This window comes from Lepisma saccharinum, chromosome 9 (genome assembly GCF_977018435.1).
Source record: "Lepisma saccharinum chromosome 9, izLepSacc3.1, whole genome shotgun sequence".
Taxonomy (NCBI): Eukaryota; Metazoa; Arthropoda; class Insecta; order Zygentoma; family Lepismatidae; genus Lepisma; species Lepisma saccharinum.
In genome coordinates, this window is record NC_139237.1 from 55,937,173 (window position 1) to 55,952,143 (window position 14,971).

Below are 14,971 nucleotides of genomic sequence, written 5' to 3' on the forward strand. Positions count from 1 at the left end.
TGATGCGCTGGTAATCCTGCCATTCTCGATTACGAAATTTAGACAAGCACCTGGGACAAACTTCTATGTGGTGTTCGTCTTTGCTCAGCTGGCTCGAAACAAGTCTAGAGAGAGAACGGATGAGGGTGTAGTGATGGTGAGTTTCATTCTTGATGAGCAGAAGGTGAATTTCCTGCGCACCGTCGTCGTCTACGTCGCTCACCCGGATGGGGTACACCACATCTTTGCCGGTGAGGCCATAAACGTTGATGGCCAACCGAGGGTTGTGTGTACGGGCCTCGAACTTACGAATGTCCGAGACCTCCACCGGGTAGTCAATCCCAGCAATGGCATCTTCCAGCTCAGGCTCGTAGGGTAGGTAGTGGTTAACTCGGTATGGATGGTTTTTCCAGTCGACAGGGTGCAATGCTGCAAGCACAGACCAGAGAAAGCACTTGGCGTCACTGTTTTGAATGTTCAGGACGGCCTTTTTATCCTCAATCGCTTCTGGTAAGCGGACGTAGCTGGAGGCGGAGAGAGGCACAAACTTGGAAAGTTTGACGCGCAGCTCGTGAGGCTCACCACACAGCGAACCCCCCGAGCCCTTAGCTTCATGTTCTTCTTGCTTTGCCAGCAGCTCCTCGACAAACTTGTTGTAGATGTCCTCGAGGTTGTCGACATCCGCCAAATGCAGCGTCTTCGCCTTGGTGTTGTGGCAGAAGCTGTAAATTTCATCAGACGGCTTCTTGTACCAGCAACAAAGCGATGCGTAGAATTTAGTGGAGGAGTGCGTAGCCAGTGCATTACTAAAAATAGAAACTATTTCTGCTTGCTTCTCCTCTAAAAAGCTACGCACGTCGCATGAGCCATCCGACAATTGAATGTAATCTCCTAATATTCCCCCAAAAGCAGACCGGTCTGCTTTTATCGCAGGCTTGACGCGTTTAGCAGGTGGTGCATTGATGGAGGCTGCTTCTGCCTTCCTCTTGGTTGAGCTGGTCGACGGTTGAGCCCCAGATGTATTTTTGCTTAGACAAGTAAGCTTATGCTTCTTGACATACGCAATTGTAATGTATTTATTGCATCCGGAACACAATTCGGTGGCAGCCAAATGCTTGCTTGGCACGCAGGTGCGACAATGTCTTGCAAAATTTTTGCTTGATATGGCTGTTTTGCACACAGGGCAACTTTTCATGGAGCGCATTTTTTTTTTGGGTATGTTTATTTATATGTGATCGGTTGGTGGTAGAGCGTTGTCTTCTTCAAATATGTGCTTTAATCAACCCTATAAAAAAATTGAAAAAATATATAAGAAAAATATGATTGTAGATAGAAAAAAAATAAATATTGTATGCATGTGTAATTCTATTTAGCTTATTTTTGCTAGACACAAATCTTCTTCAGATTTTATTGCCCACTAATATATTTTTTCTACCAATTTAATAGAAGTGTGAAACTATGAAAATGTTCTGAGACAATCTTCTCTAGAATATTCTTCCCCAAAGCTAATGTTAACAACCTGTTGTAATCTAAGCATCGTGTGTATTGCATCCGGCGAAGCCACGCTAACGCCCAAGCAGCTCGCTATTATGTACCTGCACGCTCCGGATATGCTGATGATCTTCCATCCCAGCTCGCTGTTGTGTGCCTGCATGCTCCGGTTATCTCGCTTGCTTTGAAACAAAATATAAATAAAACAAATTGTATACACCCAAGCGACCCGCTATTTATGTATTTGCACGCTCCAGATGTTGCGGGGTAGGTGTATTGACGAGGCTCACCGTTGTGTAATTTTCGTCGTCCCAAGGCTTACGTATTGTTGATAGCACACGCAGAGAGGAGAGGGAGCAAAATTGTAGTTTTTCTAGATGTGTTTGCGCCATAATACAGAAATAATAAGAGGCGCCAGCGCGTGCACGTGTGTGTGTGTGTGGCACATCGTTCCCGAGAGAGGTTTACAAAAGTCACGATATACAAACATTAGTGTCCCCGGGACTTGGAAGATTACGATAAAGTGCATTCGTACTTCAAAAATGAGAAAATGCATTATTTACTCATCACGCTGTGCCAGCACAACGAATAAATACGCGAAACGTAATCTACCGATAGGCGCGCGCGCGCGTGTGTGGCACATCGTTCCCGAGAGAGGTTTACAAAAGCCGTGTCCGGATTGGCAAGCGCTCCATCCCGTTCTCCCCCGTTGCTCTCGCGTGCACTCGAAGTCGCGTCCAAGTCGTCCGAATCTGCATGTCCCCTTGTAGTACGCCTGTCACTTTTCCCGCCAGGTGTCAGCCCGAACTTCACCCACCGCGCTCTGGGGCGCAAACAAACATGACAATGATTTCCACCTAACTACTCACATTAAAAAATATAACACGCTATTTCATCATTTACGTTTTCTGCATTCATTATCGATAAAATATTAAAATATAACTGAGTTTTACATCCTCTAATCAGTAAATATTGTCTGTACAAAGTGAAAGTTAGAATATGGCTGCCAAGCGCAGCGTCACAGCGAGTTCAAGCGTGCATCTGTCGCGCCTCCCTCCGACTCCACGTCTACCGCAAATTCAGACAACAGAGATTGGCTGAGTCCCGGATGGAACAGCGCTCTAGGTGACATCTGCTGCTGATTCGGACGCAACCCCGGCCACTTCTATTAGTCAGTGTAGGTTAGCTTCGCCTGTAAAATATCACATGATGAAATATTCTTCAGGTAAGTTGGCAACATTGAACCGCAATTGATGTTACCAGTGTTGTCAACTTCTATTTGTAGGTTAGCTTCGCCTGCAAAATATCACATGGTGAAATATTCTTCAGGTGAGTTGGCAACATTGAATCGCAATTGATGTTACCAGTGTTGTCAACTTCTATTTGTAGGTTAGCTTCGCCTGTAAAATATCACATGGTGAAATATTTTTGAGGTGAGTTGGCAATATTGAATCGCAATTGATGTTGCCAGAGTTGCCAATTCCCATTTGTAGGTTAGCTTCGCCTGTAAAATAATATGTGGTGAAATATTCTTGGGGTGAGTTGGCAACACTGATCGCCAATTGATGGCACTCAACCCGTGCACCTCCACTAATCAGTGTTGGCAACTCCCATTTGTAGGTTAGCTTCGCTTGTAAAATATCACATGGTGAAATTTTCTTGGGGTGAGTTGGCCACACTGCGAGAAAAGCCTCAAGCAGTGTTGCCAGCTCCTTGCTTGAGGTTAGGTTAGACCCAAAAACAAAAACCTTGGTGATTTTTTCAAGTGAGGAGTTGGTAACACTGCGAGCGCCACCGAGCGCCATTTTCGGTTGGTCAACCGGCTTGATCCTACTACTCTGTAAGTTAGCTTCGCCTGTAAAATATCACATGGTAAAATATTCTTGAGGTGAGTTAGCAACACTAAACCGCAATTGATGTTGCCAGTGTTGCCAACTCCCATTTGTAGGTTAGCTTCGCCTGTAAAATATCACATGGTGAAATATTCTTGGGGTGAGCTAGCAACACTGCGAGAAAATAAGGCTCATGCCTTACGAGAGCAAACCGTTAACATACACCATAAAAGGCTACGCCTCGCTCGAGCTGGCAACACTGCAAGAAAATGAGGCTCGGTGAGATTCGCAGTATTGCCAGCTTTTTGCTTTAAATTAGGTTAGACCGAGATAAAAACCTTGGTGATTTTTTCGAATAAGGGGTTGGCAACACTGCGAGCCTCACCGAGCCTCATTTTCGGGCGTAGAACCGGGCCACTTATACTACTTAAGATCGTTAGGAAAATATTTGGATCTAAAAGGGGTGAGAAGATACGTGAGTGGAGAAGGTTACATAATTTAGAACTACATAAATTTATATTCATGTCCAGATATTATTAGATTAATTAAATCAAGAAGACTTAGGTGGACAGGCCATGTGGCACGAATGGGAGAGGAAAAAAAATGAGTTTACAGGATTCTTGTTGGGAGACCTGATGGTAAGAGACCTGTAGGAAAACTAAAACGAAGATGGATGGACAATATTTGGGATCGACTTAACGGAAAATTTTGGTAGGGATGGAAAAAGAGTATATAGATCTTTCTCAAGATAGGAACAGATGGAAGGCCTGTGTTGATGCAGCCATGAACCTTTGGGTTTGAGAAGGCTAGAGAGTTAGTTAGTTAGTTAGTTATGAAAGCACATGCCACTAAAAAAAATACAATCCCTGGCAAAAAAATGAATTAAAAAAAATGAAATTTATTTCCATATAATGAACTTCAACCTATACAATTGTACATTTTTTTTTTAATTTTGCAGGATTTAAATGAAACAGACGTAAATAAGAATTGGGAACACGTACGTAATGCAATAGAATCAGCAGTTAAATAAAGTATAAATCAATAAAAAGTAAGCCATGGTTCGCATAACCTAATAGAAATAGATTGATTAAGTCCACTTTATGCACAGTAAGGCTAATCGGGCCTGGACCTGTAGTTTAAAGTGGGATCCCAACCACTACATGCCTCCACCAGGGATCGAACCCGGGATACCTTTGATTACAAGGCGACGACGCTACCACTGCGCCATCGGGGAGGCACTAATAGAAATAGACTTAGGCGGTTAAAGAACAGCAAGTTTAGAAGATTACTTGAAAAGTAAAATTAACGAAATTGAAATAAAAAGTATCAGAGGTGCAAATGAATTGAGAAAGGGGTGGAAACCTAAAGTAAACTTGATATAAAATGACTGACTATTTTAAGTATATGGAAGAACTACTTTAATGACGTTTTAAAAGTTCATGTAGGAGATAAATCAGAAATAAATTAAGTACGCACAGCAGAATTTAACTTGAATGAAGTCAAAGATGCCAAAGAGATAAATTTGTCGAGAAGAAACTTGTTAATATGTCTGACAAATGTACAATTCATGATGGATTAAAAAAAGAAGAAGATGCATTATCTCCATTGCTTTTTCTTAATTTTGCCTTAAAATATGCTTTTAGGAAGCTAAAAGAAACTAACGAAGTAGTGTTAGCATATGCAGATGATGTAGACTTACTGGGGAATGATGTAAATACAATTAAGAATAATGCTAAAATATTTTTTCAAAGCAGCTAAAGGGATAGGTTTTAGAAGTTAGCAATGTGAAATCTAAAGATATGTGCTTACAGGCCGAAACCAAGTGATAACAACTTGTTTGAACCAGTTTTTCCAAAATCCAAAATACTTAGGAGTAATACTAACAAATGAAAATGATATTAAAGAGGAAATGAAAAGAAGGCTTAATTCATGTTACTTTTCTCTTCATAAAACTTTTGTCTCCTCGTTTCATATCTAAGGAACTAAAAAATTAAAAATATATATATAGATCTTGCTCAGGATAAGGACAAATCGAACTTTCGGGTTCAAGAAGGGTAGAGAATTAATTAATTAGTTAATGTTCAATGTAAAATGGTTTCACGTATTAAACAAAAACAAAGTTAGTAATATGGTATTCATATTGACAAGGGAATTCTTACAAATTCATTCTCTTCGTAAGTTTGCCAATAGCATTTTTTTTCATCCTGTGTTATTTCAAATCTTCAATTATGCAATGCAAAAAAGGAGAAGAATTTCCATGACATGATAACATGAATTTGTACGTTGAAAGAAAAATGAAAACGAAGAGCTGTGATAAAAAAGAACGCTTGACTCTGACGAGCGGGAAACATAATAGAAATCAAGGACGGAAAATATGAACAGAGGAAAGGGATATTCAAAAGAAGGTGGCTCTTCCACGATAATTTTTACTTTTCTCAATCCGAACAAATTCATAAACATTATCATCATTGAATGTTGTTGTTGTTGATGAGTTGGTGTTTTAAGTCCATTTTATGCACAGTGTGACTAATCGAGACTGGACCTACAGTTTAAAGTGGGATCCGAACCACTATGTGCCTCCACCAGATATCAAACCTGGGACCCTTTGATTACAAGGCGACAACGCTACCACTGCGCCATGGGGGAGGCCCCATCATTGAATGGTTGGTTACGTTGTCCCTCCGAACGAAAGATGGAAAGTATACAAGCCTGTGCCTCCTAAGTTCATCGTGGCTTGCGAAATTAAACTTCCGATGATTTTTATTTTTTAAGAACATGCTTCGCTAGGGAGGTCAAAATGACAAGTTCCGTAATTCGAATAACTTGTTGATTTCATTACGAACGAAGAAGGAATGCATGGCTGTAGTATCATTACATCAGATCATCTTTTTGTCTTGCTCGCGTCGATTAGTCTCCTTACGTTTCTTCTTCTCCTTGTCGTTTTCGTCCAGAATCGCTTCCATCTCTCCTGTTATTACATTCGCGACTTCTAGATTATCACTTTTTCTCCCTGTAATTTTATAAATATAGTTTTATTTCATGATCATCTAGAGAACACCGGATACATTTTAGCAATATTGATTATCTAGAGAACACCGGATAAATTTCAGCAATATCGATCACTCAAATGGATATCATCATCTTCGTCCAATACAATTCTTGAAAATTTTATATAGCACTTCCAGGAGTAGGTCGGTTAAAAAAAACGCGAGCCCGAAGATTCCACTTTTATCTTGTTCTGTCTTGCTTAACCGATTTTGAATTTGAGATTTTTTATTTTGATTTACCATTCACAACACGTTCGACTATTCGTGACAATACGTTTCAACCTTTCTGTATAAACGTTTCAACGTTCCGGTAAACGTTTCAACGTTCCGTTTTTTTTAACCGACCTACTCCTGGAAGTGCTATATAAAATTTTCAAGAATTGTATTGGACGAAGATGATGATATCCATTTGGTTCAAATAAGTTATCATGTGCTAACCACTGAACCGGAAATCAACAGCGTTGAGGCAGGGGTCCCAGGTTCAATTCCTGGCCTGGGCATGGGTGTTATTTGTGGTGTCCCTTCATTAATTTAATCATCATCGCATACTCATCTTCGCGTTTAGCCAAAAGTGGCGGGAAAAAAATAAAATAAACAAAATCAATTAATTGGTGCTAACCACTACGTCACGAGGTCGACTGGTACAGAAAGGCTAATCAGGACTACAATTTAAAGTAGGATCCGAACAACTAAGTGCCTCCACCGGGTATCGAACCCAGGACTCCTTGATTACAAGGCAATCGGGGATGCCCTCTCATGCACGGTGTTGAATCATGGACAATAAAGGCATCAGACCAAAAAATCGGTGCCTTCGAAAGATGATGCTGGTTGCGAATGCTACGAATCTATTAGACGTTTGAAAAAACTGACGAACGATTTGAAATGAATTGTGTATTCAAGAAAGATTCTAGACAGTTTTTGCTGTCATCAGATTTTACAATACTTAGAGCATGTAGCACGTCGTTTTGAAACTGGTCCTGGGAATCCATTCTCCAAGGAATAGAAGAAGAATAAATATCCAGAGGTTATTTACCAATTAGATGGATGCATCAAATTGAACATTTTATATGGACTCACATTTCCTTACGAGATGCATACAGAAATTTAAATTTTGAGAAATGAAGAGGACGAATTGAACATAATTTTTGTTGTACAGAATGTTTACGAGAGATTGAGTATCTATATATTTCCGTAGATGCAACGACAAATCTGGATACAGCAATCCGCGACCATTATTAAGAGCTGTTGTTGGATGACTTAACAATCACATCACCGCAGAAACAGATGGAACTGGTGAATAAAAAAAAGCAGTTGTTTTGATGCAGCCATATCACTGCAAGAATCCTATATCCTTTCTTCCGCGTTACAGCATTATTGCTTCTAAAAGTAGAACTTCATTCACAGCCGCATATAAAGGCCATCATCGCAGAAACGCCTCACGATATAGAAACATGGACGGCACATGTTTTTAGAAAGTTACATTACTGGAGCATGCATACTTGAAAGTACGTTTTCTTGACACTCACCTTTCAGAGCCTTTTTTTCCGCTCTTTTAGTTCGTCACTGCAATAAAACAGCCGCGAAACATAAAAAGAAAGTTAGTATTAGGTCGTAGTAGAGGGCCCATTGACAGACGATCTCTGCCTTACAGGAAAACATCGTAAGGGGAGACAGCCTTATAGGAAAATGTCGTAAGTCATATCAAAAAGTAGGTCAAAAAGGCTGGGCCAAAAACGAAGCATCCCACCTGTCGGGTTTAGTGTGTCGGTCGAGTCTCGGTGTCCTCTGTCCTCCCACACCAAAATAAACATAGGTCGTCATGGAACCAATTTTTCATGAATCGAAAATTTTCCAAGTCCAGCGTTAAATTGCAAGTATCTCGAAAATGGTAGGAGTTATCGAAAAAATATATTGAAAAACACCCCCATCCTGGTATCGTTAGATATCCCCCCTGTCGATTTTGGAGGTGTAGAATACGTGTACCAAGTTTTGGTGGTCCTGAGGTCAAGAGGTAAGAAGTTAGCCCACCCTCCAAAATTTTGATCACTCGTAACTTTTGAACAAATAGACGTAGAGAGGTCGAGTTTAGTGCGTTGGTCGAGTATCGGTGTCCTCTGTCCACCCATACCAAAATAAACATAGGTCGTCATGGAACCAAATTTGACCCCCATCTGTCGAAAATTTTCCAAGTCCAGCGTTAAATTGCAAATGTCTCGAAAACAGTAAGAGATAGCGCGAATATCCTTTCCGTTGACCCTCTTGTCGAGTTTTGGTGATGCAGAGTACGTGTACCAAGTTTTCGGAGGTTCTTGGAGGTCAAGGGTGGGCCAATTGCCAAAAATGTTTTTGATCACTCGTAACTTTCGAAAAAATAATCATAGAGAGCTGGGATTTCTTGCGTTAGCATCGTCTCGGTGTCCTCTGTCCTCTCATAACAAAATTGGCGTAGGTTGTCATGGAACCAATTTTTCATCAATCGAAAATTTTCCAAGTCCTGTGTTAAAAAATCTTAAATTTGCAAATATCTCGAAAATAGTAAGAGTTATCGAAAAAATAACTCGAAAAACACCCCCATCCCGGTAGCGAAGCTACCCCTTCTGTCGATTTTATAGGTGTAGAATACGTGTACCAAGTTTTGGTGGTCCTGGGGTCAAGGGGTAAGAAGTTAGCCCATCCGCCAAAACTTTGATCACTCGTAACTTCCGAACAAATAGTAGTGGAGAGGTCGGGTTTAGTGCGTTGGTCGAGTCTCGGTGTCCTTTTTGATCTTCTAACAAAAAAACATAGGTTGTCATGGAACCAAATTTGACCCCCATCTGTCAAAAAATTTTCCAAGTCCAGCGTTAAATTGCAAATGTCTGGAAAAACAGTGAGAGAGAGAGATAGTGCAAAAATCCTCCCCGTTGACCCTTTTGTCGATATTGGTGATGCAGAGTACGTGTACAAAGTTTTTAGAGGTCCTGGGTCAAGGGTGGGCCAATTGCCAAAATATTTTTTTCATCGCTCGTAACTTTCGAAAGGATGATCATAGAGAGCTGGGATTTCTTGCGTTAGCATCGTCTAGGTGTCCTCTGTCCTCACATACCAAAAGAAACATAGGTCGTAATGGAACAAGAAAAAATATTCCGAAAATTTTCTAAGTCCACAGCGTTAAAAAAATCTTAAATTGCAAATATCTCGAAAATGGTAGGAGTTATCGAAAAAATATATTGAAAAACACCCCATACGGCATCGTTAGATGCCCCCTGTCGATTTTGGAGGTGTAGACTACGTATACCAAGTTTTGGTGGTCCTGGGGTCAAGGGGTAAGAAGTTAGCCCACCCCCTCCCAAAAAGAGTGATCACTTGTAACTTTTGGACGAATAGTCGTAGAGAGGTCGGGTTTAGTGCGTCGGTCGAGTCTCGGTGTCCTCTGTCCTCCCATACCAAAATAAACATCGGTCGTCATGGAACCAATTTTCTTCATGAATCGAAAATTTTCCAAGTCCTGCGTTAAATTGCAAATATCTCCAATTTTTGATAAACAGAGGTGTCCCATAGGATTTTTGAGAAAAAAAAACACGTGAAACTCTACAGAGGTATGTGGTTATCTAACCGCAGCCGTTAGAACTTTTTTTTTGGTTGGGGCACCACGCACCCTGGCGGGGTTAGGGGCCTGGAATACTAAAAAAATATATTATTTGTTTGTTTGCTTGAAAAAAAGAAAAACACGTCACAATACAGAAATAATGAGAGGCACGCATGTGTGTGGCAGAAATATCACATCGTTCCTGAGAGGTTTACTAAGGTCACGATATATAAACATGGCCTTACTTAGAAAATTACGATAAGGTGCATTCGTACTTGAAGTACGAGACAGTACGAGAAAGTGTTTTTTCTCGTACCGGCTTTTCTGCGCCGTGAAACATCGTCAGCGCAATAAATGAGGCGCGAAACGTGGAGAGAAAGTGAGTTCTTGAGGTTTTGGTGCGTTTTTCTTAGAGGTCAAAAAATCAGTGTTGTGCTGGAAGGCATATTTGTGACCTACTTGTGTATATCTTGTGGTGATGAATAATTCTGTTTGAGTACATAAATATCATCATTTTTTCATTACAACCATAAACATGAACAGATATCGATCGATTATTGTGTTTCTTGTATTGTTTTTCAAATTGCTCAATAGGTAAGATGTCTACTGGAAATCTTATTCCTTTCATAGCTTTTTTAAAATTCTATTTCATATTTTTTATATTGAGAAACACGATATTTATTATCTTTAGCTGGATGAAAATGTGCTATGATGCACCAAAGAAAACATTTATTGTCATCGTATCATCGTATTTGAATATTATATACACCTTTTTTGTTTCTGATCTGTTCTGGTAATCTAAAATAACTAGATCCACTTCCCCCTCCAAGAGGGTGATATTTTGCTATTTTCAATTCAAGTTCATGATTTGTATCATAAAGTGATCATCCTGAATTTCTTTTTTCAAAATTTTCATGTTTTAACTTAATCCTTTACAAAAGCTATCATAAATACGATCTAATAGATGTTTGTTATTATAGTGTAGAATTTTTGTAAGAAATTTATTGGTAAAAAATATCTTCTTGATTATTAGAAGAATTTCTATAGTTTAATGATCAAATAAAATTTATTTTGATTGAACAGATTGTAAGTTGACTATTTATTTTATTTATAATTTTGGGTTAAAGTTTAGTTAGAAAATGTGGAATATCTAATACTTCATTATTTATATCAGTTGTATCATATATAATATAATCTAAAAATGATTATTCATTATTTAATTAAGTTTTAAAATTAGTTTTAAATATACAAAAAATATTATTTTTGGTTAAATTAATTTTAAAAAGATATAAAATTTGAGATTGGTTTTATATATACAAAAACTTTTTTATGACATATTTTTAATTAAAATAATTTTAAAATATATGTTATTTAAAAAACAAAAAGCATAAAAATATACTATACATTGTAATAAATATTTTTTTTATGTTGGTATACAAAACTATATATTTTTTTGGTAATTAACAAACCTCTTCTTTGTTTACTTTGATCAAAAATCTGTTTTAAAATCATAACACTAGAGGATATGAGAATATACAAGAACGGTATCTTTGGTTCAGATATAAATGAACCGAATGAATACTGGGGTATTTTGCAAAAAAATTTAAAGTTGGCTCATGTCAGTCAATTCCAATTTACAGTTAAAAAAGTAATAGATTTCACTTTAGTTATTTGAAAAAGTGAAATTAAAAAAATTGGGTGTCATAGGGGGAAATTCCCTAAATCTTAGAATTTTTATACATTAAAATTGGAATTTAAGCTCTTGCATAAATCATATTTTCAGTTTTTTACACACGGAAAATCAGCTAATATCTTGATTTTCAGTTAAATTACACTAAGAGAGCTCGCTATGAAATTGTTAGATTTTTTGGGGGGGGTGTTTGCTCGAGCCCCGTTTCTAACTACTGACGGGATTGGACGAACTTCACGAGGCGAGGCAGGGGAGAAGACGATACACGGATGATTGGTGCAAGTCTAAACAGGTGACCGACGATATCATCACACACAGCATCGCGTTTTCCAAAGAACGAACTTTCTTCCTCTAACACACACAAAAAAATCTCGATATATAAATAACACACTGTGAAAAAAAATCTACGAGACGAAAAAAAAATCTTCGATACATAAATAACACATCGTGAAAAAAATTCTTCGATATATAAATAACACACCCTGAAAAAAAAATTATTCGATATGAGTGAAAAAATAAATGACGTCCAAGCATTAAAACAAGTGCTAAATTTGTCAGTCGAGTATAAAAAAATGCAGGAAATTGAAGTGGACCATCCTTACAATCCTACCCAGCATGGTCCCAAAGTACGTCTATTGCTCAACGGACAATTCAGCCTATTTTTACCAAATCGATACACTAACATGTTATCTGATCAGAAGCTATCTATTTTAATCGAGAACAAAACTCGAATCATGTACAAGTGGGCAAAGGAACTTCTTGGTAAGAAAACGAAGCACGTAATATAATTTGTTTGACAGCTGCGGGAAAAAATCTCAGAACATATATAAATAACATACCGTGAAAAAATCTACGATAGACACTATGAAGCCCAAGGGTGTCGTGTACCAGATACCACATTGGAATCTGAAAACTCTGGGTGTCCTTGATGGGTTACTCACCAACAAACAGCGCGAGAAGAAACGTTCTTTCTTGACGAAAGGACACGGAATGAAGTTAATGCTTAGCACTCCACAATTGAGAAGGTTGCAGCGTTCACGGAAACAGCAAAAGACAGGGGGTTTCATATTCAAAATCCCGGCCATCCTGGAAGCATTGGAGCTGTAGAAAATTTGGCAGGTGGTAGCGCTGCCATAGCAAAAACAGTGATCGATGAGAAAAAGAACAAGGCGGAATTGGAAGAACAGAAACATCACAATCTTGCCATGGAGAAGAAGGTGTTAGGCGTCGTGAGTAACTTTAAAAAAAGGAAGAAGCACTCACCAACTACGACATTGAATCTTTAATCAAACCTTAACAAATCAAACATTTCAGAGGCGTTTTCATGTCCGATTCATTACCTTCAACCTTTGGAAATAGAGAATGTGGCGTAGTAAACTTGGACAGTCACAAAAATTCATGCACGCATTTTATATGTTACCACTACGCAAATAATAAAGCATTTGTTTTCGATCCTTTCGGAGGTGTTCCACCTTGAAATTTAGTCAATTATCTGAAAACGAACAACCTATACTACGACGACGAACCCATTCAAGATTTCGGAGACGTGAACTGTGGACATCCTTTTCTCTCCATGCTCATGTTTCTCTCTAAAATAAATAACCCTACGATCGAAAATTTCCAGAAAGCACTGTGGAACCTGAAACATGGGCGTGTTCCATCTCACGAGCGAGACTTTGGTCTTGCAACTCACTTTGCACGTTGACATTGTCTATCCTAAATCCATAGCTCTACGTGCATTCTACAGCATGTACGTCATACCTAACACAACAACAAAATTAGCATCGGAAGTAAAAATATCATCATCACACCGGGTAAATACAATCTTTCTACTTCGCAAGCTCAGTTAAATAAAGGCACATTCCTTTCTCAAAATTCTGTCACGCACAAAGTTGAAATTGTGTCCACTAATCTGACAGACGGTGGATCTGGGCACGATAGGAGAACTATTAGGTTTGGAGAACAACACCAAATTCGAGCCTGGCATCAAGCTCACAATAGCAAACATTCCTAAATTCCTAGCTATCGGAACGTTGAACATTCACTGTAACGTCGCTGAAGGGATGATCATGAAATCTGACGGGTTAGGAAGTCACAAGCAAACTGGAACCATAGCCACGTTCAAACACAGTTCCGAGTTCATGGAACCGATCATCTTCACACCCTCTTTGTTGATTTCTTTTCCAGTATGTCGCAATCGCACAGATCAGTTAGAGTTGGTGCTGACGAACGAGAAAGGAGACGTGATGGATTTTGCAGGTGCCACAACATATAATAAATAACCATACATCATGGAGCAGATTGAAAGTTACGAATTGCAATCTGTCCCTCCCAACCGTCGCACGTTCGCCAATCTCAACGAAGCGAACCGAAAAAACGAGTACGATGTGGACGTAGGCGACGGATTCGTTCATCCTCACAGAGCGGATCTTTACGTTCAATTCGACGTGGTGAAGAAAGAAAACGGAGACGCATTACCAGCCTCAGCAAATTTGAAACTTGGGGACAACTTCGTGCCTTACCAGTTCTCGCAGGTGGAGGTGAGAAAACACAACACCGTAATCGACAGAATCGATTATCCAGGCATCACGCCAACGGCAGTAATAACATTGAAATTATCCAAAACGGATGCAGCATATTATCAGACCGGAGGATTCGAAGCAGGAACGAAAATATTTGCGAAAAGTCACACGATGCTTTTTCCCATGCGTCTACTCCCGGGATTCTTCTCGGACTACAAGGAGATCATGTAGAAGGAAGGACTGAGAATCACCTTTCGCAGAGCGGCCAACGACAACGACGCACTGATGCGTTACGCTACTTTGAACGCAGACGGTACGCCACTGCCCAACACACTTCCAAAAGCTGCCAAGTGCGTCATACAGAGCATGGAATTGAGAATGCCGGTGGTGGAATGCGAAACGAATTACGCTCTCAAGTACAAAGCAAAGATCTTTAAAAATCCACAGATACCGATTCACTTTCACGGTTACCAGCACTGTTACCAGTGCGTGCAGCTCGCTTCCTTCAAATATTACAAATTCGACGTCACTACGCAATTCAATAATATACAGTACGACATGCCAGATTTCGTTCTAGTGCTCTTTCAGACCGGGAGGAACAACAATCTGGAAAAAGATTCCACTAAATTTGACGACTGCAAGATCAAAAACGTTTATCTCAAGAACGGTAGGAACGAAGTGTTCCCTCGCAAGAATTACAACCTCGACATAACAAAAAATGATCTTCTCAAACTATACGAAGCGTACTCCGCTTACAAGCGGGTGTAGAGGGAAACGTGGACGTGTACTACACACCCAGCGAATTCAAAGCACACAGACCCATGTTCGTCATCAACACGACG